We start from the raw sequence: 26738 nt of genomic DNA, 5'->3' as shown, positions 1-26738 counted from the left end.
ATGATCTTGTTTTTGTAATAAAGTGAATACCTTTTTAGAAGCTGCCACTTTCTCATATTTCTACTAAAGCTGTAGAGATGTCTGTGGATTTCTCTGAAGCAGACCTAGTAGTCCAAAAGGAATATTTTATTTATGTTGTTTCTTTTGTGGATCCAAAGAGGTGTCATTTAAAAAAAACAAAAACAAATGAGATTTGGACAGTGATTTCCAATAGTTCTCTTAGTATGAAATCACCTTCTAGAAGACCGCTTTAATAATAAATAAATGCATTTCAGTTTTCAATGCAGGAAAATATGTTGCACCCCTAGTAAAGAGCTATGCAGATGTTAATTGATACTAATATAACAAAGTCTTGGCTGAGTGCTCTGGTGGTAATGTCCCTCAAGAATTCAGAGCAAACACACACACTGCTCCTGGCAAGCTTCCATTTTCCTAACCCCTTCTACATACAAGGTACCTTTCCGTATTGTCTTCACAACATCCCGATAAGTGGGCATCTTATTTCCACTTTACAGATGAAGAATCCAAGACTCTGTGAAGTTAAAGTGAAAAGAAAGAAAACTTTAAACTTCAGCAGCTCCTCTTACTTCACACCCATCCTTCTCTGCCAGTTACCTAGTGGAGATTATAGACATGTATATAATTGTGATTTTGAGGCAGTTCTGTGTTAAATGATGCAATACGGATACAAGATTCCACAGAAGCACAGATACAGAAAAATAAAAGTATTCTGATCGTGGAGATCAAGTGAGCCCTGTAGATGAGGAGGATTATTGCTGGCCTGGATGGCTGGGTCTGACTATATTAAACAAAGACCCCTTTGGTAAGGGGAGGCTCTGCCAGACAGTCAGTAGGAAATGTGAGTTGAGAGGATCACGAGCAAGATATCTGATACTGTTGAGTTAATCATTGTAGATGAAGGGATGACCAAGCTGTGGGAAGAAATATAGTCTCAGAGATGGAGAGCAGCAAGGAGCTGGAATTGGGGATGTGTGGGAGAGGTGGAGGAAGACAAATTGGTAAAGGAGACTAAGAGGGGAGCTGCAGACACAGAGGAAAATTTGAAGATATATTGGGCAAGTCATAGGAAATATTAAGAACAGAAGATGCAAAGAGCCCATCTTTCTTTTCTTACTGAACAGGGCTCTTTGGTGACAGTGGAGATAGAACTGGTTATGTCTCCATGTCAGGCAGTGCCTTACTCCTCTTTCTTGTCCTTATGTAACTGGTTTGCATTATTTTAGAATTTCTTCAGGTTTGAGGAGTAGAACTTGAGAGTTTATCCTAGAACATCTTACTTTCCCTCTTATTGGGAAGTAGTAGATGGCATTCATTTTGTTCACCTTTTCCTTGGTCCTTTCATTTCTAATCGGGTCCTGTATTTACATACCCTTCTTGCTGAGATCTTCACCTTTTAAGAGGCAGAGGAAGCACTCAACTTTTCCCATCTTTCTTTTGTTCTTGCATCCTTTCATGTGCACATTGCCATGCATTAATGCATTTAGTTTAACTTTATTTAGACATATGGCACTATAAATTTTGGTGAGATTTTTAAAAGAACTCTCTGTAAAAAAAATTTAACAGTTTTGCAAACTTGACTTGGAATCAGATTAGTTCTGCATATGGCAGAAGCGCTGAAAGCTGTAAATTTATTTAAAATAGTTTTGCAGGATTGGAATTACCAACCCGATAAGATAATTTTTAAATGAAGAAGGAAAATCTTTGGCAGTTTTCATAGCCTCTTGACTTTCTCCTACATGTTTATTGGAGGCATAATATATTCTAGTTTTCATGCCAGATGAGCCAGTTCCAGTTACTTTGAGGCAGGGCTTTCCCCCCGCCCTCCCACAGTACAACCGGTTTGGGATACAGGATATCGATAGAATAAGTCATTTGATCCTGGCAGATTGTTTCAGTGGGAACACAGTCAATGCTAATGGAACAGACATCAGGAGCAATGGAGGAAGCATTGTGCAATTTTTTATGACACAAGTTCTGGTACCTCGTTTTAAATCATTACTTAGGACCCTTGTTACTTAGGAGTCTTGGTTCTTCGATTGTCTCTGTAAGGTAGTATGACACAGCTGAAAGAACATGAGCCTTAAAGCCTGAATTTGAATACTAAATCCAACACTTTTTGGCTCTGTTATTTACAGTCTAGTCACATATCCCCTCTAGGTCTTTTCTTCATCTGTAAAATGGGCTATTCTGAGATTAAATAAAATATGCATAGGAAACAACTAGAACAAAGCCTGATGCATAATAAAGTCTCAGTACTTATTAACTCCTTCCCATTGCCTCTCCCCTCTTACCTTTGCTTTCCTCAGAACGAGGGTAGAATTCACATAAATTTCATATGCTCTATAAAATGTCTTAATCTGGTCTGCTGGCCTTAGAAAGGAGCTAGCCTCTTCCTGTAATGGAGCTTGAGTGAGCAGTGGGCTGCTTTGGTGGGCTCTCCTGGGGAGAAGGATGTGTATGGTGGGGTTAATGGTGTCACCTCTCTGGTAAGCCACTTCTCCCTCTCTTCTGCAGCTCCTGGAGTCCCAGCCTGGCCACAAAGAAAAGGAGGGAGGGTCACTTTCTTTCTGCCTAGGCAGCTCACTGAGGCTCTATTTTAGATCTCTTTTTTAAGATCTCCCCATCTGTAAATCACAGAGCTACCCCTTGTGTCCGCTATAGGTTTAATAAAAGCAGCTCCAAGTACCTGGCAGGTACAGACCTCCTAGCCTTTCTGTGAGGTCAAGTTCTAGTTTCCTACATCTTTCTAGACAATTAGGGGTTTCCTTTCATACTGAATTACATAGATTTTGTGAAAAGGTCAAGAGCTCACCAGGCTCAAAGAAAAAAACCCTCAAATTCGCTTTCAAGTCAGATAGGATTAAAGTCTTCCCAAAAAGAATACTTTCTTAGTTAAATCAAGTTTTTTCCCACTCTGTACCACTATCTGTCTTGTGCCCTACCCCTGCCAAGCAACTCCTTGCCTTCACAGTGGCAGATTAATTTTTCTGCTTTCTTGATATTATTTCGTTCTTTGATGACCAAGGAATGCAGATGAGGTTAGTGTGTCTTGACTTTTTTCAAAGTCCCTGCACTCAGCTCTCAGGCTTAGGGTAACCCAGGCAGCAATGGGAAGCACTAGCAGCTCACCATACTGGTGACTTTTGCAGTAGCAATAGCAAAGAACATTTATAGGAAGGTAGCCAGTAAATTTTAGGAACCCATGTACAAAGCGAAGTTCTGTTTTTATCATAGAATGAATTACAAAGCACATCCTTACAGAAAATACTACTTCTTGTGACAAGCATGCTCTGGTATGAATGTATTTATGTATGTCTGTGTGTATACACATACATACACACACAGACACACATTGTAATGTTTCTTTACATGTGTTACAATTTAATAATTCACATGTATTTTTAGTAATTGGTGAGTAACATTAGTTTAGATGCCTAAAATAAGAAAGGCTTAGGAAATTGATAATGCTAAATTTTTGTTCATTTGTCAAAGTCAGAATATCCTTTAACCTCTATGAATCCAGAAGAGAATATAGTAAAAAAATTTTTAAAAAGACATTCAGTATATAGTAGATATTAATTGTAATGAGGTATGAATCCTCCAATGAGAAATATGCTAGCCAAGATGACATACATGTCATATCTTGTGTTTATATCCAATTCACAGACCAACAAAGTTAGAAAATCATATTACTAAGGAAAAAAAAACCTTACTTTAAATGTGAGCACATTCTCAGCCACTTCCCAAGTGACAGCTATGGTTATTGTTTTGGAAATTTAGGTTCATAATTGAGGCCAGTATCTGAATAGAAGAGATTTATTTTAATAGAGTCTCTCTTTGATTTGCTTCCTCATCTACTCTGTTTGACATTTCCTGAAAGGAGACATTTTTTAAAATGCTGTTTATGATAGTCAGTTGTATAGATATAGTCTAGTAACCCTTCGGCTGCAAAGATTCACTAGTCTTTCCCAGACTGATGTCCTTGAGCTGATATGGCTGATTGGTTTTTTGAGAATTCAAAGCCTAAAGAAATGTAGAATGAAAGTTTTGGTTTTCTGCTTCTATGAAAACATTAATTACCTACGATCTGATTTAATTTGGACACAGCTTATCTTCTCTAGCTTTAGGTCAAAGCAATTTATCATTTCTTAAAGGTATTTAATATCACCTACAGATAGAGCTTCCTAATTGATCAAATGTCATTTGAGAAACTTATGCACAGCCCTAAGGCCTTTCTACAGAGCATTTAACTTGCCTTTTCACTGAAATACTAATTTCAAATCATAGTGTCATCTGTAGGGTTTTATGATAAATTTCCCTCCTCTGACCTTGTGATCATTCACAAAGTTATCAATTTTTGATTTCTATGTTTCATATTGTTCTCTCAGTGTTGTTTACCAAAAGTCTGCAGTTAATTTATTGTCTTTACGTCTTATTAATTGCTTTAAAATGGAATATTAATATATTTAATGTATGTAACTGTCAACAGGTTTGAAGATGTGAGTGGAATTCTTTGGCTAGCACCTTCACTTCTTGTGGCTGAAGGTTTGGTGAGCAACGCATTGGGACAGAAGGAGGTAGTTAAATGGTTTACCTATGTAGTAGCATCAGCTCTACATATTGCCTTTGAAAATGAGGACTTACTTTATCCTTGGACCTAATGGGGCATGGAATTTGCAGACCCTCTAGATATGTGCCTTGATTACTATAATTTTCTTTTTGGCATGGTATTCTTGGAGTTCTTTTTCTTCCTCTATGTTGAGCTCTTTTTGGAAAACCATATCCTGTAATCGCTTCTGACTTTTGTTGCCATGATTCTTTGCTCGTGTGAAGTTGCAGCGCTTCGGTCAGCAGCTTTTGGTACACGGTTCCTTTCTTTGATGGAGACAGAGGCAAGGATGTAAGAGGCCCTCTTCCAGCTTAACACTAAGTGAGCCCGCTTCAGGGGTTGGACCAACTGTTGACCAAGATATTTAGGAAGCTGATGTCTCATTGACTCAAGAACGATTTTAGGACCAGGTGCCTCTCTCTTCTTATCTGGAGTCTCGTGGCTGACCTCAGGGATGGGAATATATTGAGAGTTCTAGGAGAGGGTCTTTCCATGTGATGGCACCGTACCCACTAGTATCTCAACCAAGAAAGAGGATCATCTCACAGGAGCCAGCCACCTTTCCTTCCTTGGCCACCTTCCAGCCTTCCTAAGAGCAGTACCAGAGTGATAAGGCCTTTTCTTAGGGCTGTTCCCACCTGTAGTTGCTTGGGTCACAGTGCAGAACTGAAAATCCCAGACTGGTAGCATTTCTGTGGAGTAAAGTGAGACTGGGGCATGGGCACAATGAGGTGGATTGGAAGAGCAAGGGCACTTGGAGCCAGATTCCTTGAGTTTCCAGCTCTGCCCATGCACAGCAGGTGGAAAGCAGGGGTTGGGTGGGGGGAGTTGATTTCAGAACTCTGTGCTTGTCTCCTTCTCTATAAATTGGAATTACATTAAGAATCATGAAAACAAAATAATATATATTGTATATATTCTGTTTATATTAGAAATACTCTGTTACGGCTTTTGATTGGCCATTCTGGAACCTTGCTTTAGAAAATCATATCACTATTCTACAGATAAGTCTAGCCTAGAGGTTTGCAACCAGCATGGCCTTCAAAATGCCTGGAGTTGTTTTAAACATATAGATTACTAGAGTCTCTGTAATTATAGTGCTTTGGTGCTGAGCCACTGTACATTTGAAAAGCCTCCCCTGAGAGTTTCTGATGATCTAATTTGGGAGCTGCAGGTCTAGAGTGCAGTGACTTACACTCTGCTGCTTATTTCTGTCTTCCAAGGACCAGACGTGCCACCTGGATCTGGGCCTCAGCTTTCTTGTCATTCACATTTAACAAAAAATAGCAAGTCAAATCAGTTCTGAGGTCACACAGTTCTGTGGACACTCAGTGGACATTTAAACATTGCAGGCTATATTCTAAACAAGTGTCTTGTCTGGATAGAAGTTGAGATGTGTGATTAATGTCTTCACTGTTGAAACAGAAGTTATGATTTTCCACTCAAATTTGTGTATAGCTAATAAGGTGGATTGCTACAGAGAGCATCTTTATAAATGTCCTCATTGTCCAACATTGAAGTAGTTAAACAGATTTAAAAATGTACATTTCTGCATAGGATAAAATGAAATGCTTTTGATTTTATACCTTTTTGGATTTAGAACATTGATGACGATTACATGGCATTATATAAACCAAATGAAGAATGCTATTTCTACTGTGGATGAAATCTTATGAGTCATTGATTAACAGGCAGAATAGTATAGATCTTTGTGGCAGGATTTTGGCAACAGAGAAGCTACAATTTTGAATTGTCATTTGCTCTTTATTTTTGGGAAGGTTCAGAATGTGCTTTGCAGGTTTTTAATAGGCTTTAAATGTGATATTCTGTCCTTAGAGATTGGCTGAAACAGTATGTGACTGTATGTGTTCATCTTTTATGTCTGAGGGGAATTTTATGACCTTCTTAATTATGATCTTAAAGCATCAAAACATTTGAATATGAGGCATTTTGAGGAGCTATAAAAATGTTAAGCACCAATACATAGATAAGGAGAAAAAGAAACCTGTATCTTAGACTATGAAGTAATAAATGAATTTTAGACATATATGAAAATCATCAGTTATGCATGGTGAAGATGTTGCCTAATTATAGCTTTAAGAGAAGTCATTTTGAGGTGTGTATGTGAGAGAAAGGCAGATATCATATTTATATTTATTTGTCCCTGGTAATTTAGCCACTATTATGACTATTGTGTTGGTTTCTCTGATTATGAATTAGGTACAGAAGTGATTAATCTCTATTGCAGGAAAGATCTGGCTGCTGGAGGACCTTTTTAAAATTTTTTTAATATTTAGGAATGTTTTTGAGTTGAAGAAAAACTTTTTTGACCTAAAGAACGACCATTTCAGAACTGGAATTATTTTACTGAGTTACCTTTTCCTCCCTAGAAAATCAGGTGAAATGCCGTGTTTAGAACTTTGCTAAATTGGAGTTAGGATGTTCTCTTCTGCCTTTTATGTGAAGGACAGGTGAGAGATAAATAGGGATAGAGAGAAAGAAGAGAGAGAGAGGAGGGGATGAAGATAACTATAAAATTGGATGAGTTGGTTTTGAGGCTGCAGCCTCTATTAGGTGGTTAGCACTTGGCCATTCTGCCAAAATCATGTTTTTGGCCATCTGTACCAAATTATAGGAAGTAATAGCCTTGGGCACAGCTGCTAAGTTTAATGTGTATTTCTAACTCATGTATTAATGATAATGATCCCATAGAGAATTCTAGTGACCAAATGTGCAGAACAAATAGAACCAAACACATAAAAATTTACAAGTTAAGAAAGAAAAATCTCTATTTTACATTGTGAAATGAGAGTAGGTATTATTTAAATCTCCAGACAAGACTTTATTTTTTCTACCTTTAATTCTTTATAGTAGCTTTCTCCTAAGGAGAAATAATTTACAACACTGACCTTGAATTTTGGCCCTTCTTTGTGATGCTTCATGAATTTTGCTCTGACATCGATAACATTTATAGGAGGTAGATTTCATTAACATATCCCAATATCCATTGAATGGACTTTTTCCTAGCTCAGCTGATCCCTGTAAGGAGAATGACCCAGAAACGAGTGACTCACTGCTATTTGGTGTTACTATACCAAAAGGTCACAGGACTTTTCCAGGCAGGCTAAGTCTAATGTCATTAGAAGTGTAACTAAGTTGTTAAGAATATAAGCTATTCGGCAATCCCAAGGAAAACATAAGGCCAAGAATCAGGATTTTAAGTAAATATTTCTACATTTTCCATCGTCAAATCATTCCTCTAAAATAAAACTAATGAATGCATTAGAAGGAAATCTACCCTATAGTAAAGTTGATCTTTTAAAGAAGGTTACCAAAATTGTGTGCAGTGATTTTGGCATATGTAATAGAGCTGAGTAGCAAAGTCCCCAATAGATGCTTTAAAATTTTTTTCCTCCAAACCTGCGTCATCCAGAGCTTCCCCATCTTTAGCTGCTCAGGCCCCAAACCTTGGAATCATTCTTGGTTTCTTTCTCTTACGACTCACATTTAGGCATTCAGGAAATTGTGTTCCTTTACCTTCAAAGTATACTGTTTCTCACCTCCTCCCTGCTGCCACCATTGTCCCAGTTAGCATCACCTCTTACTTAAATTACTGCAACAGATTCCCAACTGGTCTCCTATGCCTTCCAAAGACTCTTCTCAGTACAGCAGTCAAAGTGATCCTTTTAAAACCTGAGTTAAGTCATGGTACTCTTTTGCTCAAAACTGCCAGAGCTTCTATACCAAGAACCAACATTCTCCACCCCATCTATCCTCTCTCATCCCCTGTCCTCATCTTCTTCTCTTTCCATATCCACTCGTGCCCTGGTTTCACTGGCCTCCTTTTCTCCTTAGAACCTGTGCACATAGTTCCTGGTTCCCTCTGCTTGGAATGCGCCTCCTCCTGGCTGTCCCCAGGCTCACTTTCCTACCTTCTTCAGGTCACCTTCTCTATGAGATTCACTGTGATCACCCTATTTAAAGCTACGATCTACTCACAAGTCCCATCCCTTCCCTCTCAATTCTCCTTAACCTAAATTACCATTCCTTTTCTACAGCTCATCACTTTTTAAGAACAGCTTTACTGGAGGATATTTATATACCATAAAGTTCACTCACTATACTGAAGTACAGTTTCAATAATTTTTAGCAAATGTATATAGAGTTGTGCAGCCATCACCACAATCCACTTTTACAACATTTCTGTCATCCCCAAAAGTTCCTTTGTGCCCATTTGTAGTTATTCCCCACTCTCACTCCATCCTAGATAGCCTCTGATCTGCCTGTGTCAATAAATTTGCCTTTTCTAGACATTTGAGTACAAGTGCTCAGCAAAGGTGGATTAAAGGAGATGTGTGTTTGTATAAAATTAAAATACTACCATATTTCATGTGCATCTGACCTTATTTGCAGATAACTAGGATATTATCTCAATATTCAGTATCAGGACCTCTCAGTTTCTCCTTCCCAGTATCTCCCATGTCCTCCTCTCCACTTCCAGCCTCTTGGCTACTGTTCTCATTTGGGTCCTCAGCACTACAGCTTCTTCACTGGTCTCTCTGTACCACCTTCTTTTTTCCTTCATCCCTTTCTGTGAACTGCTGTCGGAGTATTATTTTTAGAAATTTGGCTTCCATAATTTCACTCTCCTGTCTAAAAACCTCCAGTGACTAAGACTTGTGGCTTAATTAGTCTCAGAAAGCATTTCCCCACCTGTCTTCTAATTCTTCCCAATATGAACCGTCTCCCTTTCTCAGGTTCTAAATAAATATGCTTTTAAGAGATACTGATTTCCATATGATCTCTAGTATTATGTATGTCTGATTCTTAAGCCTATATGTCAAACATTTTGTAATTTAATAAAAACAAAAATAAAAACCCGTAAAGTCTCCAGGAGCTGGCTATTTAAAGGAATCCAGTAATTTATCTGTATCATATTTTTCCAAGTTGGGTTTTCTCAAAACATACTCCCAAATTTGCTATATACCAAGGAGTTTTGTTTGTTTGTTTGTTTGTTTTTATCAAGGATTCCTCTGGCCACCAACATAGTGAAAGAAAAAGTCATAGGAATAATTCCGTAGTGGAAACAAAACACCACCATGTCTGGCTAAGGCCCGTCAGCATTAGGACCAGACCTCAGTGCTACTTGGTCCCCTGTTGTTCCCTGCCGGAGAGTCCTGGAGCGCCACCCAGTGGAGACCTTTTCCTCCGGGATCCAGCCTTCTCATGTGCTTCACCTGTACTGTGGATGCCACATGCAACTTTCTCCATGCTGTCGTTACTGCTGCTGGCTGCTCTGGCTCTCTTTGATGACCAGCGATATTAAAGGTGCTGTTGTACTACACTGATCACCAGCCCCTTACCTGCTCCACAGCCAGTGGGCTTTGGCTGCTCGTAGCTGCCTTTCTTGGTACAGCAGCAGCAGCAGGTGCAGGATTTTTTTTTTTTTCAGTGGAATGGCTTTGAAGACAGACAGCCCTAAGGTTGAATCTTGATCTTGGTTCTTTCATTTACTAGGTGTTAGATCTTAGGAAAGTTATTTGTCTCTTTGAACCCAAGAATCCTCATTTGTACTCTGGGGGCAATTATACCCACTTTGCCATACAATCATGTGGATCAAGTACAATAATATACATAAGTTTCCTTGTCTGACCCAAAGTAGGCACTCAGTAAATCTTTGCTGTCTACTGTTATGATTAGCAGTAGAGCCTGGGGAGCTGATGGTTGCTCCCCTATCACTGGGGAGAGCAAGCCTTTCTTCCCATTATCATCTCTCCCTTGGTGTGACGGTAATGAGAATGTAGGCAATATCATTCTGACCACCACCTATGTTTTCCAGTACTCAGTCCCTAATGCTGACAAATAGCTGTGACTCATGGGCCACACCTGTTCTGCTTGTGTGACCTCTCCCCGTGCTCTCATTTCAGGGAGAAAGCCATGAAGTATTCTGTGGTGGTGTCGTTTCTTAAATATGCTGTCATTGGTGTTTTTGCTTAAAAAGCATTGCCAGTTTTCTCATGAATACTATTCTGTTCTGTCAAGAATGCTCATTTGGCACATAGTTACTGGGCATCTGGTAAATGTCAGGCACTGGGCCAGGTGCTGATGATTCAATGGTGAAGAAGACAGATCAGATCTTTGTCATCTTCAAGCTGACACTCTAGTAGAAGTGACAGGCATTCATCAAATGATTCCACTAATAAGGGTCAAATTACAATAGAGATAAATGCTGAGAAGAAGAGGTTCATGGTGTTATGAAAAGTGTGAAGAAGGATTTTGACCTGCTCTGGGGGGCTAGGATGGCAGGAAAGCCTTCCCTGAGAAATTGGGGCTGGGAATCTGAAGGATGTGACAAGTTAATGTGAAAACCAGAGGGCAGAGAATGCATCAAGTGAAAAAAGTCATGTGTTAAGAGGAAACAGTGACACAAGGTACAGTGTGGTGCAGAGAGCGGCGGTGGGGGGAGGATGATGCTGGAGGGCGAGGGCAGGACCACACCTGGACCTGTAAGGATTACTGGTCTTTATCTTAAGAACAGTAGGAAGCCACTAAGGAAGGATTTTAATCAGGAAGGGACAGCATCTGGAAGGCTAACTATGGCTTCTGATTGGAAGAGAGCACTCATGAGTGTAGGAAGGCACTGGAGTCCATAGCTCTGGTTCAGATCAGAGATGATGATAGTGGCTTGGCCTAGGAGGACAGGGATAAAGAGAAGACTATTTTACGGCAGCTAAAGAGGTAACATTTTCAGGTCTTGATAGTGGACTGGCTGAGGGATGAGAGAAATAGAAACCTAATGATTTTTATACCTGTGTAGGTGTTGGTGCCATTCCGTGCAGCTGTGTGTGGAGGTGCCATTTGCATGGGTGGTGGTACTAATCCATACTACTATGTGGTGGCGATGTTCCACGCAACTGTGTGTATGTTGGTGCTTTTCATGGAGAAAGGAATTCTGGAACAAGAGCAGTTTGGGTGGGATGGGTGAAGGAAGTTATGTGTGGTGATGGCAATATTAAATTTGAGCTGTCTTTGAGATGTTCAAATGAAGATGTCAAATGGGAAGTTATCGTATGTTTTGGACATCATAAAAGACTCCAGGCCTGTGCTACAATTTTTGATTGGGATAGAATTGCCTAAGGATAGAATAGATCATTAAACCGAATCTCATGGAACTGTAGCACTTAATGATTTGGTAGAAATGGAGGAGCACGAAGGAGCAAAAGAATGTGTAACCAGAGAGGAAGGAGGAAAACCAGGAGAGATGGAATCATGGAAGCCAAGGAAATCACCTGATTCAGGAAGGAGAGAGCTTTTATCGATGTTGAGTGCAGCCAATGTCAAATAGCTCAAGGACTGAAAATAACTGGACTTAATGACAGTCAAGCTAAGGTATGCATGGGTGACTTGGAGACCAGAGGCACTCGGCAGCCCAGCCCTCATCACTTTGCCACCATATTAATTCCAGAACCATGCCATAACCCTGCTTCAGCAATCTCAAGAAGGCAGAACTTCCCAACTTGTAGAATAGGAATTAAGCTGAGTTACAGAAAACAGAGAGGTGAGCTTTTAATTTTCTCGTATACCAGAGTTTGCAGTAAAGTTTATTTCTGCCCTCTAAATGATGTTTGCTCATTCTTTCATTCCATATATACATTATATGGAAGTTGGGTGAGAGGTGCTTGAATACGTGTCCCAAATACACTTACAGAACAGCAGAAGAAAAATATACCCTAATATATCTATAATTGTCATCTAGGCCTAATGTAAGCATCTCTAACACAGGCACAAATTGTTGGCATTTAAGGGAGGGAAAACTTAATAGATGATGTGGAATACACAATCAAAAATAGAAACATGAACTGCACAATCAAAAACTGAGCATGCCTCAGGGTAAGAAGCCTTGCGGAAATCTGAGATAATTAACACCTTAGGATTTAGAGTGCCACTGATAGCTCATTAGTCTTTCTTACATGTCATTTCTTTGTACTTTTGCAAACAAATTATTCAAGTCTTTTTTGAAGATTTGCTTACCAAGTTGACATTTTGAAAAAAATAAATTTCTCTGAAAATGCTTTTCAAGTTACAGCTTTTATGGTTCACATGTTCCAATAACAAACTCAATTTAACAGAAGTATCCAAAAAGTCAGTAATTTGGGGGCAAGGGGAAGACTGTTGGTATCGCCATTAAAATTAGGCATACTTAATTTGCTTTAATTCCTTAAAATAGTTTCCCGAATGACTTAGATACATTTTTGTCAAATGAAATTATAGCTTTGAGAAACATTGGTTTTATTAAGCAGAAGAGGTTTGATATCAGGTGGTAACTGTAAAACAGTTCAGGTGAAGACTGGATGTTTTGGCCAACTTCGTATAATCCATGAAAGCCCATTTTACCAACACCTCCCCAGAAAGCGAGGCTGGAAAAGTACCTTCTTAGTCTTTTCCTTTGGAGCCTCTGTGGAGTTTCCTGGCACACAAGGATCACATGGTGTGGTGCCACTCAGCTGCTCTTTTCCTCTTTTACCCTTTACCAATCTGTCCCACCTGCACAGTAAGACCCCAAGGAAAATTTGCAATTCTTTCTTCTACAGGTCTTAGTTTTCCTATGTTGTATGTGCATGGGATGGGGGTTGGGTGGGGCAAGTGGTCATCACACACTTTTTTGAAAATTTAATAAATGGTATAGATTCTCTTTCCTGTACAAAATGCATGTATGCATTTAGATTTAGAAAAAGAGTGGCATATAACGTTAGAGGCTGTGGGCACTTTTGAATTTATTTTCACCAATCCTAGGTTAGAACCTTCTATTGTGACCTGTCTTGAGCACCAGGATCTGAAGAAGCTTTCTGAGCCACATGTTTTATTCTCGCAGTCCCCTGCTTTACAGCCAGTGATGACTCCATAGTCACTGCTGTAAGGTCAGGCTCTGCAGCAATTTGCAGCCCGAGGTCAGATGGCCCAACTTATCCTGGGCCCAGCTTGGCATTGCTTCTGGCACAGACACTGCCCTCCTCAGTGTCCTTCCAGCTCATGCCTGATCCTGCATGTGCCCTGTCCTTTGGCATGCTTCCTTGCCTCCCTCTCAGTCTAAAATATGTACGCCAACGTTTAGCTCAATACCTGTTCCCTCTGTGAAAGCACTCCTGATTAGCCCTACCATACAATATTTTTCCTTATCTTAGAAGTCCTCATCTACTCTGCCACTCAGTTGCTACGTAGCTATAAGGTATTGCCTCCCGTTGTTCTTGGTCATCTCATGTGTTTCCTTAACTAGAAAGCAGACCAATGTCTTAAAGTGTTAGAGCTAGAGAGGACATTAGCATCGAGATCATCAGTCTTTTATTCCATCTCAGCAAATCAGAAGCAGTGATTCGCTGCAGCTGTGATGTGTGTGTGTGTGTGTGTGTGTGTGTGTGTGTTGTGTTCATATTTTCCTTGCAGCATCATATGAGAATCTTAAGAAGGTAAAAGGAAGAGGAGAAGGCATAGAAAGATGGAAAAAGCCTTTCCCTAGGTGATTCTGATGCTGCCACCTCCCTTGCCATCTCTATCACTAATCCTTTTGTGTCCCCATTCTGCAGAGAATCACTCACTGATGTGGAATGGCTTAGGAGTTAGCCTAAGTAATGTGTAGGCAACCTGTTTTACCCCTCCGCTCCCTGCATACCTTGGTTAAAAGTTAGATTAAGCACTTAGTGCCAGAGATTGAGAGGAGAGACAATAGGCACAAAGGGAAAGGAAAGAAATGAGATGACTTGCCCATGCCCTTCTCTGCACACACACTCACACACACACACTCACACTCACACACCCCTACCTACACATACACACATATGCATACACATACCTGCAAACTCTACACATAAGCACATTAGCACACATACACACCCCTATACGTGCTCACACACTCATTCTCATTCCCCCATCCTGGCGTAGGGAACTATAATGGGACCATTAATATTTCTCTCAAAATAGATTTGATTTATGGTAAATGGCAGATTTCATATTCCTGTTATAGGGCTGTGCCAGCTGTTATAGGGCTGGGTGTCTTGGTGGTGTTTACACAGGATCAGTGCAGTAGTGTGATTTTTTCTTCTATTTCAAAGGAGAAGGAGAAAAACTTTATACTATTCTGAGAAGGAGATTTCTCACCTGCACACAGGCTGACACCTACTTTCTCTGTTTCTGCTAACGCCCAGCACTGGATGATTTCACACAGGCTCTAAAAAACTCTCCACACTGATTTAGTTGCATCACTCTAATTTCCACGAGAAAGCAGACACCCGGGAAAGCAAACTGGCTGGGAAGGTGACTGGCAGAGCTGGACTATCACACAGGTCTTCTGAGGCCTCGCCTTCATTGGTTGGGCTTCTTTAGGTTTATGGCCCCTATACCGTCTTACACAGTGCATGTTTCATAAGCCTTCACTTCTTTTTACAGTTACGTACTTTGAGCTTCCTGCTGTTTTTCCCTTGCCATATGTACAGACACTCACCCCAGCCATCTGGGGGAAGGAAAAGGCATATCTGGCAGAGAAACGAGTATGCAGATGCATTCTTTTTGTAGTTACTCAAAAGAAGGTTGTTGAAGGTATGATTTATTTAGCCAGTTCTTCAGATCTAGATTCAAAAGCCATTCTCTTGTTGAGAAAATATTTTATTTTGTATAAAACTCTCAGGACAGTCATTCATTCTCATTATATGGTCTCACTTTTCAGCATGTGTCTCTGACTTTGATAGCTCACTGAAAGCTAATATAACACCAGCATTAATTTGACCCCTGGCTGTATTCTTTCCCTGTCAGTTCCTGTTCTCCAGGCTGTTGCTCATGGTTAGATCAAAGATGGGAGCAGCTGGAATCAGATGCCTGTGATTATTAAGACAGTAATTACTGATCATGCCAACACCAGCAATATTAACTAGAACTTAAATAATTGAAAATGTTACCTATGAGGGAAGCATAGATCCAAGGTGTCAGAATAAAAGGCATCATCTAGAATTGCCTGGGCAATAACAAAATGTTTTCATTCTTGTTTTATTCAGCTATTCTGGCTAAAAATGCTCTGTAGAGATAATGAACTTACTTGAGTTTAACCAGTTGTCTTTTTTAACTTCTTTACAAAAGAGAATTATGTAATAGGATCTGGAAGAATACTGTTTTGGTGGAACAAATCCATTTTCTTAGATTTCTCAGGTTATTAGAAGAGAAATGCCCCATCTGCCACAGTAATAGAATGAGTTTGATGTGCTGTATACTTACATTGTTCCTCAGAGTTTAGAAAGTACTTTCAAACTCATCATTTCATTTAGTGTCAGCGAAAGTATTGCGGAGGAGGTAGTTTTACCCCTGTCTGATGGAGAAGTAAACATTGGCTGAGAGAGGCTATGATTTGCCCAAGTTACACTATGAATAATCAGTCATGAGGTTGAGTTTGAACATAAGATTTGTTTCATGATTTCATAACACTTTCCAAATCTGTGAGGTGGCAGAAAACTAATAAACTCTTGCTAAATTTCTTATATTTTAGTCTTTGGTGGAATCTTCTGAATCTCCTCTTCATCTGAAGAGTAAGTAGTCACAGGAAGAAAAAATGCTTTTAATAAACTTACAGAATTTCCTTCATTGGAAGAATGATCATCCTTGCTCTTAAATTTTTAACTCTAAGAGTATAATGCTACTTCGATAACCATTTTTTTTTCGCAAATAGTATATGACTTCTGCCCTATATTGGATAATTCCAGTATTTCTGTACTGAATTTTTAGATCTCTTTTCGTGAACTACCCTAAATATTTTTATTTTAGTTTGGAAAGCATTTCCTTGAGAAATTTGATGTAGCTTCCCATTCTTCATTTTTATTTTTTGTTGTTTGTAACCATCATCCTGTCATCCCAGCACATTGCTGTGCCAGCTCTTTGTGCTAGTTGGGGCAGTGAATAGCTGGGCTAACCCTAGCACTTTCTAGTGTTCACCGTAATACCTCATAACCCATGACTGTGCTTTCCTTCCAAAGAGCTGGAAGCCCACGTCCAACTCCCTTAGATCAGAAATCTCGCATGTACTCTAAGCCTGGAGCATGTCTGGAGAACTTGTGGGGCAAGCCCTTCTGGAGATCACAGACCTTCTGGAGAGAATAAAAGTTTACAAGCTTAGTTTTAGCCCAGGGAACTGGTGTCAGAGCAAAAGCTTGATTTCAGGTACGGCACAGTGTCTGCCACCCAGATTGTCCCCTGGCCCAAGTCCACTTGGGACTCAAATTAAGTCCTAGAAAGAGCAGGATTCTTTATAAAAAGCAAGAAATGTAAAAAAGCATTGTTTGACTGAAACCACAATGGCATCCTGAGTTCATGGTGGCATTGGTGAGTGGGACAGCGCTGGTACTTCGAATTTTTGTCACTATAAGAAAGGGCACTCTTGGGCATTGACTCCTTCAAAGAAATGGCTTTGTGGTATCTGGGGTGTCACAGGCTTTACTACCATCGTCAGATTTTGGCATGAGCCTGTGCCCCTTCAGTGTACATGTCAATAGATTCTGCAGTGGGCATTACTGCACAGACTGAACTAGAAAGAAGAATATAGGGGCTGAGAAGATGATTATGTTCTGGGGAGCTCGTGAGACAAATCCTGGAACTAGTGAGCTGGTCTCTATGTAGCTGGAGTTTCTGCAGTTATGGGTTTGGGTGCAAGGGCATAAAAGGATGTTTTACGACAGTTTCTTGGAACACTATATAATTTACTTATTTGCCATATTAATTATTTGTTACCTATAGTCTCATGTAGAAAGTAAGGTATTTTCTCTGTTCTGCTTACCAATATATCTCAAGAGCCTAGAAGAATGTCTGTAATATGGTGGGCATGCAGCAAATATTTATTGACTTTTAAGTCGAGAATCTATCATTTCACTACCTATGAACTTGGAATTATTATACTTGTTTTGTTTTTGAGGAATAGACAGTGCGGAATAGGGATCTGGAGAATTATGATATTGATCAGTAGGCAGATTAAAGTATTGGAGGCATGGTAGTGGCGGGCTACTTCAGAATTTGTGATTTTTATCTTTTTGTCTTTGCTAGTCTTTTAGCTTAGAAGCAGATTCTAACCTTCCTCCCACAGACCCTGAAGTCGGTTCTAATGGGATAATTACTCCTATATCTTTCTTTCTTTCCCTTTCCCATTCCTCTAGACAGATTGTTTAATGCCTTGGTTATTAAAAGAAGAGTAAGGTTTAACATAAATGAGCAGTGGCTGATGAAGGAAAAAGAAAGAGAATGGTCATAAAATAAAATGAGCCATGAACGTTGCTCATTGTTAGTTCTAGATATTTACCAAGAGCGGGAGCACATTTCATTTTAAACGTCTTGCCAGTCATTATAAAGTGTAATGCTTGACTAATTACTTGATTCAAAACATTTATGAATAAAACAAAACCAATTTTTACGAGCATCAATACAGTTTATTTCTTTATACTAGGAAAGAACTATCTCTTAAAATCCTCATTGAAAAAGACATTGTATAGTGAATGTAATGAGCAATGCCTTTCAGGTATTTTTATGGGGTTATCACATCCCCTTCTCTGAGGCTTTCATTTATCCAACATTTCAGTCTATAGAATGACGGTCATTCAGAAGTACAGCAGGGAGATTAGATAGGGTTGACATCCGTAGACTGTTTTATTCTAATGATGATTGTGATGACGGCTAACACTTTGCAGATTTTATGTTCTTAGCAGTGTTCTTAGTACTTATATTGACTCATCAAACCCTTATAACTGCTGTGATGTAGGTAGTGTTATTAACACCATCTTACAGCATAAGGAAACTAAGGCACAGAAAGATTAAGTACTTACCCAAGGCCATATGCTAGTGGGCTGTGAGTGGAAACAAACAGTTTGACTACAACCTTTGCTCTCCTATCTGCACGCTAAAAACTTTTCTGGAACCCACAGCTAGATTCTAGAGAATCCACAAGAGAAATGGTTAAGCTGAATATTTTTCAGAAAATTATCTATTATAGGTACCACCTTGGAAATTATAGAGCAATTATAAGAGAGGTTTTATTTCCTGGAAAATCTCTGGACTCCAGGTATTCTTAGTTGCTAATGCCAGAGGCAACATAGTCTGTGATGAGGGGTGTGAACTCTAGTCAAACTTGCCTGAGTTCCAGTCCCAGCTCTGCCACTTAATATCTCCGTAAACTGGGAAAGTTACTTCAACTTGTACCTCAGATTTGAGGTTAGGGTCATATCCTCTGCTTGTAGATTACTGTAGGTGGCATTTCTAGCAATTTATCCAGAGACACCAGAAGTATTTTTAATAATATGTGGATAAAAAATATTCAGCTAAGATATTAGGTCATTCCTGGAATGTAAAGAAAAAATTTGTGTTGTAGGTGAGCAAGTCTATTTTTCTATGATACATATTATTGAAACCATGGGATATGATTTTAGCATACTTTCTTCATGAAATAAGACAATGGCTTGTTTTCACTAATAGTATATAGCACTGTATACTATATATTCTATATAGGTAGGGTATTACCGAAGGGCAATAAAATTTTCATGAGAAAATACACTAAAAAAATCCAGCATTATGTGAATCCAGATTTTATGCATTGGGAAAACTAGGATTGCTAAAGGAAGGATTCTACTTCAGTCATTGTGAACTATCAAACATGATGGATTTGACAGCCATTCTTCCCCTCAGCCTCCCCCACACTATTCTCTCTGAGCTTTGTCCTCCCACTTGTTGAGCTCACCCAAGCCTATTGACTGAGCCAAGAAAACAGACTCTACTCTTCTCCTCCTCTTCTTCTGACTCATGCCAAAAAGTCATGTAGCGATTCAAAACATGTCTCAAATCATAAAACATGATGTGGAAAACTTTCTTGTCTCTGACTTTGGAATATTCTTTCGTGTTTTGACGTTTGTATGATCAAGTGATATATTCAGATTAACCTTGCTTTTTCAGAGGCTTTCCCTGACCCCTCAAACCAAATGCCCATCGACTTACATCATTGCTGTTTTATTCAATGTAACACCATTACCATTCAGTGTTTTCTTATTTTATCTATTTGCTGTTTCTTCCTCCTTGAATGTAAGTTCTATGAGAATGGGGACATCTATTTTGTTTTAAACTGTTGTCTCCAAGAGGAAGGATAGGCACACAGTCAGAGTTAAAGAATATTTTCGAATGGATGATTAGTCCTAAAATCCTCACACATTTCATTTAACACGAATTGGGTTTCCATAGCTCCAGCTCTAATACTCTAGTTAATCAGTCTTCTCTTTTCATCATTCTTTTTCTGCCATCCTTCACATCTGCCAGTACTTGTCATCATTACTCATTAACCCAGCTCCAGAGTCTCTGAGTACATTTCTATTGTTGCCAAACATCTTTTTGTATAATGTTGACTCATTTCAAATTTGTCGAAATTTGTTAATTTCACTTTTTTTAAAGTTATTATTTTCTGCTTGACTGAATCATATATAATAGTATTGTGCAAATTAACATTTATTTAATTTTATTAGAAAATATCTTAAGAGTTCCCCAGTGAGATTAATGATTTTGCATTGTTTACAAATACATGTATGCAATGTAATTGGTATTGTAATTCAGAAAGCACCACATGCCTATCTTTCTTTCCCCCAACTTTGAATATTGGTTAAAGGTACTTAGTGATAGCAGTTAAAATTAAGAAAAAGAAACACAGTATGTAGTTTGCCACAAACTATTGGAATTAAATATACTCATTTGAAAAATTATTGCTCAAATCAATATTCCGTTAAATTATGATAATTGTGAAATTATGATAATTATGATAATTGTGAAATTATGATGTTAGTATTTCAAGGGCTCATTATATTTTCAAAGTGCCTTTTATTATTCTGTAGGTAGGGGAGGGGAAAAAATATTTTTCCTTGACTTTTCTAAGTTCTCAACTGAATTTCCTGTAAGAAAAGATAGATTAACAAGAGAAAAGCAGAGATTTACTTAATAAAAGTTTTATGTGACACGGGAACCTTCATTCAGAAATGAAAACTCAAAGAAGTGGGTAAACGTGAGCGTTTTTGTGCTAGTTTTCATGAAAAGTGGAAAGTCTTGGAAAAACGTGACAGGATAAAAAACAGTGTGAGCTAAGATAGTAAACTGGGGGAAACAGCAAGACTTTATTCAGATTCCTCCCAGCCGCTTGGTGATAGAATGCTCCTTTCCTCCGGGCGTAGGGAGGGTGAGAGTTTAATGTCTGCTTCTGGGGAAAGTCAGAAAATCTTCCCAGCCCATTCTGTTTCTCAGATTACTTCAGCTTGAATTATTCAGCATGCCAACATGCTGTATTTTGGGGTAGTGTGTCCTTAACTTCCTTATGTATAAAGGAAGACAATGTAATAATATTGTCTTAAAATTGAAGACTCTTAGCTGCAGGGTTTTTGTCAACATTTTAAAGCCATCTTAATTATTAAAGGAGAATGAAATTTGAATTTCTTTTTGGTCTTGATATCTTGAGATTGTTAGGATTATGTTTGTATTCTGTAAGTCTTGGAGTATCTTTTCAATAACTAAGAAAAGTGTTTTTGGAGGTGTCTGGAACTTCTGCATTTGTGGTGAAAGTCCATTAATTTCCTAAACAAGAACAATTTATAAACAGTTAATTTATGGGCAAGTCTTCTAGGAACAAAGCTCCTGACAGAGATGAGTGGGACATGGTCTCTTGCCCCTTCACAGTTAAGATGTCAGTTAATGTATAGCTTATTCCAGCTGAAGGAACTTAAACTCATGCCCACGTCCTTTCTTCTACCTTACATCTACTTTTTTAAAAAAGAAAATTATGCTTTAAGAAGTGATTGCTTTTATCACCTGTCATGTCTAAAAAACCCAGACATTTTGCTTTACAAAGTCATTTTAATCTTACTCCTTTACATGCATTCCTGGCGTATGGTAAATGCTATTTAAATGTTGAATGAATGAGTGAGAAAATGATTAGTGAATGGTTGGAGTAAATTCTTTGTTATTCAGCCTGGTCAGATCTGTGTGTTTTAAGGAAAACCAAATATTTTTTTTCTGAGAAAATTGGCATGTTTCTCACAGGCTTTCCATGTAAATAAAACACATTCAAAGAAATGGAGGCTTCTCAGTTATACTTTTGTAAAATTAGAACCCTGTACTAGCGGCTGATGCAGGATAGCTTACTGTTAAAAAGGTTGGGTTCTGGAGGTAGATTGCTTAGGTTTTCATCCTGACTCCTGTACCAGTTGTGTGACCTTCATGAAATTACTTAATTTCTCTAAACCTCAATTTCCTAATCGGTAAAATGGGTATAAAAATGGAATTACCAAAAGGGTTTCCTGTTAAAAGATAACTGATTAAATATATGTCAATATCGCATCTCCAGCTGGTACAGGGTTCTTATTTTAGAAAAGTATAGCTTGGAAGCCTCTATATCTTTTAATGTGTTGTACTTTTCATCTGGAAAGCTTTTGTTTTCTCTCTGCTATCTTCAGTGCTTCTGCATTTAACTTTCCTCCACCATTCTAATCCATGTCCATTTTACCTTTGGTAGCCAGTACGGTGCAGCAAAGTGTAACAGAGCTGGATCTGTGTGTCAGCTTCACCAATTACCAATTTTTTTTCACCTCAAGCATTTTAGCTTGCTGAGTCTCTACCTTTTCTTCTGAAAAATGGACCGATTTAATTCTTATTGATCATTGTAAGAATTAAATGGAATAGTACATATACTCATAGCCTCCTTAATTAGGTACTTAAATTATAGTGCTTCCCAAGTTCTAATGCTTCTTTCAGATGTAAGACACACAGCAGCTTTTCAAGGGAAAAATAGCATATTAATGAATATATTGATTTAAAGTACCACCTCAATTTTGGAAAATTTGAAATGAGAAAAAATTGAACGGCTCTCAATAGAAGAGAATGTCTTATATTATTAGAGTAATCAAATGTGGATGTTAATGCCTTACTTTGCATATTATAAACTGCTTGAAGGGCAGAGTTTGGATTACATCTAGATCATAGGTTGGGTAACTAAACTGTATGTTTTCTATTTGGTAGACGGCAGTTATTAATCAGAGGAGACTATTTACTGTCTGATGAATAACTTTCTTTACACAGTTTTTAAATGAAATAATTTCATAAATGAAACATATTGATTGTTTTGCTATACAATAAAGTAAGTTATTTATCATAAAATTAGTATACTCACAAAATATTCAAGATCTGCATTATGCCATCTATAAAGATGCAGATGGATGATTTAATTTTCAGTGGCGTGAGAGCTATAAGAAATTCTTTAATAAAAAATGTTTCATGGCAACATTTTTCAAAAGCACCTTAGGATGTTATAATTGCAGGTTAGGTTATTTTGACAAGACTATGTAACTGATCCAAGCATTTTATGCTTCTATTCATAGAGGAGTGTTGGAGCTAAAAATTAAATTAAAATAAGAGCTGAAAAGGGGTGTGCTAATGTCACTGGAGGGAACTGACTTAAACATTATATTTTACTTTTGTTCCCAAGGTCTCCAACTATATTCATAAGGGTGAATAGATACTTTATCCTTGTTCTTACTAGAGAAAATTTTGATAGTCAGTGCAGCATTTTATTCTTTTAGGGCATGAATTTCATAATATAAACTCACACATTGTGACTCAATATATGCAAATAATCTTGATTGAAGATCTCATGCTCTTCATTCTAAAATGGGTATCAATTGAACTTTTAGTTTTCCTGCTTTTGAAGATTTTGTGAGAATATTAGTAATTCCAGGGGATTCAAAACAGCAAAAAAAGAAAAAAGAAAAAAAAAAGTGAATCCTGCCTATATTGATAGGATGACCAAATAATTTATCCTCCAAACTGGGAAACAAAAGAGAGCAAATGGAGGTGTAATTAATAATGATACTGGAACAACAGGCAAAACTGACTATCCCAAGAGGAATGATCACCCTGCTTAAAGAGCTTACTGTATGGGGCTGGGGTTTTGGGTGGAAATGAGGTGGAAGCAATAGAGTCTGCCTTCCCTTTCTCAAAATAAGTAATTATATAGCGTGTTGATTATGCTGTGACTGTTGATGAGTAGGTGTTATTGGAATGCGTAGAAGAGTAATTAACTCAGACCTGAGGAGATCAGGGAGGCTTCTTAGAGGAGGTGACTTGAGGGATGAATAGGAGCCAAGCAGGCAAAGAGAAGAGGTACCAGTACTCTGAAGGTAGAGAATAGTTCATCATAGTTGAATAGATCTGCATGACTGTGACCAGAAAATAAGAAGTCAAGTATTAGGACATAATTCTGGAAATGCTGGCAAGTGTGACATTCTAGTTCATTTGACTATCACAACAGTTTTAAGCAGAGCAGTGACATGATCAGATAGCTAAAGGCTTTTGCCTATATTTATTTGACTGCCACGTACCTGGGTCTCTTGGCTGGAGCTGGATCTCCCCATCTCCCAGCATGTGGAGACGGGCAGTATTCCCCACTTCCCTCTGTGGGTGGATCCAGCAGCAGGACTGCGTTGGAATGGGTGTAGTAGACATTTGTGGTCCTGTGTGACAGACTGGTGGGGTTACCTGTGGAAGGCAGCTTAGTAGAAGGGCCCCCTGAGGAAAATAGTCTAAAATTATGTAGAAGGCTTACAGGTATATATCACTTGGCCTTAAAAATCAGAGTTCTGGGAGATGGTAGGTGCTTCAGGCACGAGGGTCTACACTCTGGACCCTCGTACATCTCTGCTCGAGCCCCCACAGTGCTTATGCAACCTGGGGAGGAGAAGACTGTGGTAAAACAAACTATGCCCAAGAGTCTAAGCAACTTCCCAGAGGGAATTTCCTCGAAGAGTGGTGGGTTTTAGCACCAGCATAAGGTGAGCACTGATTGCAAAAGGGAATGCAGAAGCCAGATGCTCCTAGGGAGTAGTAGTTGAGAGGCAGCTCTCTTAGTCTAGGGGGCCCCTAAGGCTGGTGGTTTCTCAAAGTCATCCACGACTCAGCTTTGAGGAGAGCATCAGCTATCCCCGGCCTGGAAGTATGTGGTCAGGGGGCCTGACACAGCCTGTGAGCTGAAGAAGCGTGGAAGAAACTGGCAGGTCTAGTCAACAGTGGCAGGAGAAGGCCGATTTGAATTATAGAGCAGAGTGATGGCGAGAAGGCAGCCAGGGCAAGGGCTGGCTCATAGTGGGCTGTTCCCTGTCCTTGGAGGCTATATTAGTTTGTTAGGGCTGCTATAACAAAGTCCCATAGACTGCATGGCTTAAACAACAAAATTTTATTTTTTGTTGGTTCCAGAGGCTGCCAGTCCAAGATAAAGGTGTTGGCAGGGTTGGCTTCTTCTGAGGCCTCTTTCCTTGGTTTGTAGATGGCTGCCTTCTTGCTACGTCCTCGCATGGTGTTTCCTCTGTGCCTGCATGTGTCCTAATCTCTTCTTATAAGGACACTAGTCATATCGGATTTGAGCTCACCCATATAACTCATTTTACCTTAATTACCTTTTTAAAGGCCCTGTGTCCAAAACAGTCATCACATTCTAAGGGGCTGAGAGTTAGCACTTAAACATGTGAACTTGGGGGAAGGGGGACACAAGTTCAGCCCATAGCAGGGACTTCCTTGGGAGACACCAGCCAGTGGTGCTTGCAAGTCCTGATCCCCTGCTGTTGGCTTCTATGGGTCAGGCAGGCCTGCGGCCATTTGAGATCCTTTCACAACAACCGTGAATGTGTTACGGTCCCATTTTTAACTTCCAGTGGTGGATAGAGTACCTTGTATAGTAACTTACTCTACCTTTGGCTCGCCTAGATTATTGGAAACTCTCTTTGTTTAGAATCGAAGTTGATGTTGCCTTAGCTCTGTGGCCCTGGTGAAAGGTGCCCATGGCTCTTGGTCTTGGTCTCATTAGCACTCCAGGGTATGACTTTGTCCTGGGATACATTCCTTTTATTAGTGTTAGATGTGTTTAAGAATGTGGAGCTAGTCTGCTGGATTGGAAGCCTGGTTTCACCACTTACCAGTTGTGTGGCTTTCAACAAATTATTTGACCTACTTATGCCTTGGTATCCTGATCCGTAAAAGGGGATAGATAGTAAGATGCCTGGTGAATTAAATAAGATTAAGGGAAGTAGTTCCCATGCTGGACACTTATTAAGTGCATAATAAAGGTTGTCCTGTCATCTTTATCAGCACCATCGTCATCACCCCTTCCCTTTAATGTGACACTAAGAAACAACTACACTGCCACATGCGTGATGACCTGTGTAGGTGGAGGAGGATGAGCATTTCCCCGACCCTTCTCTTCGTGTTACCTGAGAGTGCATTAGTTTGTATTTCTTCTCCCAGCCTCTTTATGGGGTTGTCTTTTATTAGACTTTCTGTCAGCTAGTAACAACAGCCAATGTTTATCGAGTACTCTACAGTTTCGAAATGCTTTTGCTTTTAGTTTTATTCTCATACTGGTCCCACAAAGTATAGTTTATTATTATATCAATTTTATATATGGTGAAACTGGGTCTTGGAATTAACTGATTCGCCTAAAGTTATATGTCTGATAAGTACTGGACTTGGGACACAAAACCTTTTCCTGTTTACCTTGTTTTTAATGACACGCATACAAAGTACATGATTAGTGGAGAAACATTATAAAATACAGATAACCAAAATTTTAAAAAAACTTTCACATGGTGATAATTAATATTGAAATCTAAAATATATATTCTTACAAAAGTACTTTTACATAATATATTATGTATTAATTATTGTTTTTCTCTTCATGCATGTAAGTATTTTTTCATGTTAATTAAGTATATATCTATACCATCATCCAAAATTACTGCTTGGTTCTCCATTTAAGGATATACACTGTTTAACACATCCCTTAACATACAGATTGCTCCTATTTTTTACTTGCATAAACACCACTCTAGTGGATCTTGTCGTACATATACCTTTGCATACTTATCTGATTAGTTCCATAGGGTTGATTTCTACATGTGGAATTTCTAGATGAAAGGGTTTGCCGACTTAAGGCCTTCGATGCATATTTACAAATTGTCCTCTGGAATGCCTGTACCAGTTTAAACATCTGCCTAATATATAGAAACATCATTTTCCTTGCTCC

General features: G+C 38.9%; 1 protein-coding gene across 10 annotated transcripts in view; it reads left to right on the top strand.

The window, feature by feature from the left end:
• Positions 1–26738, top strand: part of KLHL32 (kelch like family member 32) — a 184215-nt gene that overhangs the window by 2891 nt on the left and 154586 nt on the right. The window contains exon 2 of one of the 10 annotated variants that reach the window (XM_039853188.1): positions 4511–4598. The exons of the other annotated variants lie outside the window; for them this stretch is intronic. The gene's annotated coding sequence lies outside the window, so the exon portion shown is untranslated. The remainder of the gene's footprint in view (positions 1–4510; positions 4599–26738) is intronic. 10 annotated transcript variants of the gene reach the window in all.

The sequence above is a fragment of the Pteropus medius genome, unplaced genomic scaffold (assembly GCF_902729225.1).
Source record: "Pteropus medius unplaced genomic scaffold, Ma_sr-lr_union100, whole genome shotgun sequence".
In the NCBI taxonomy this organism is placed as follows: Eukaryota; Metazoa; Chordata; class Mammalia; order Chiroptera; family Pteropodidae; genus Pteropus; species Pteropus medius.
The sequence above is the reverse complement of the archived record's forward strand: the minus strand, read 5'-3'. Positions and strand labels throughout refer to the sequence as shown.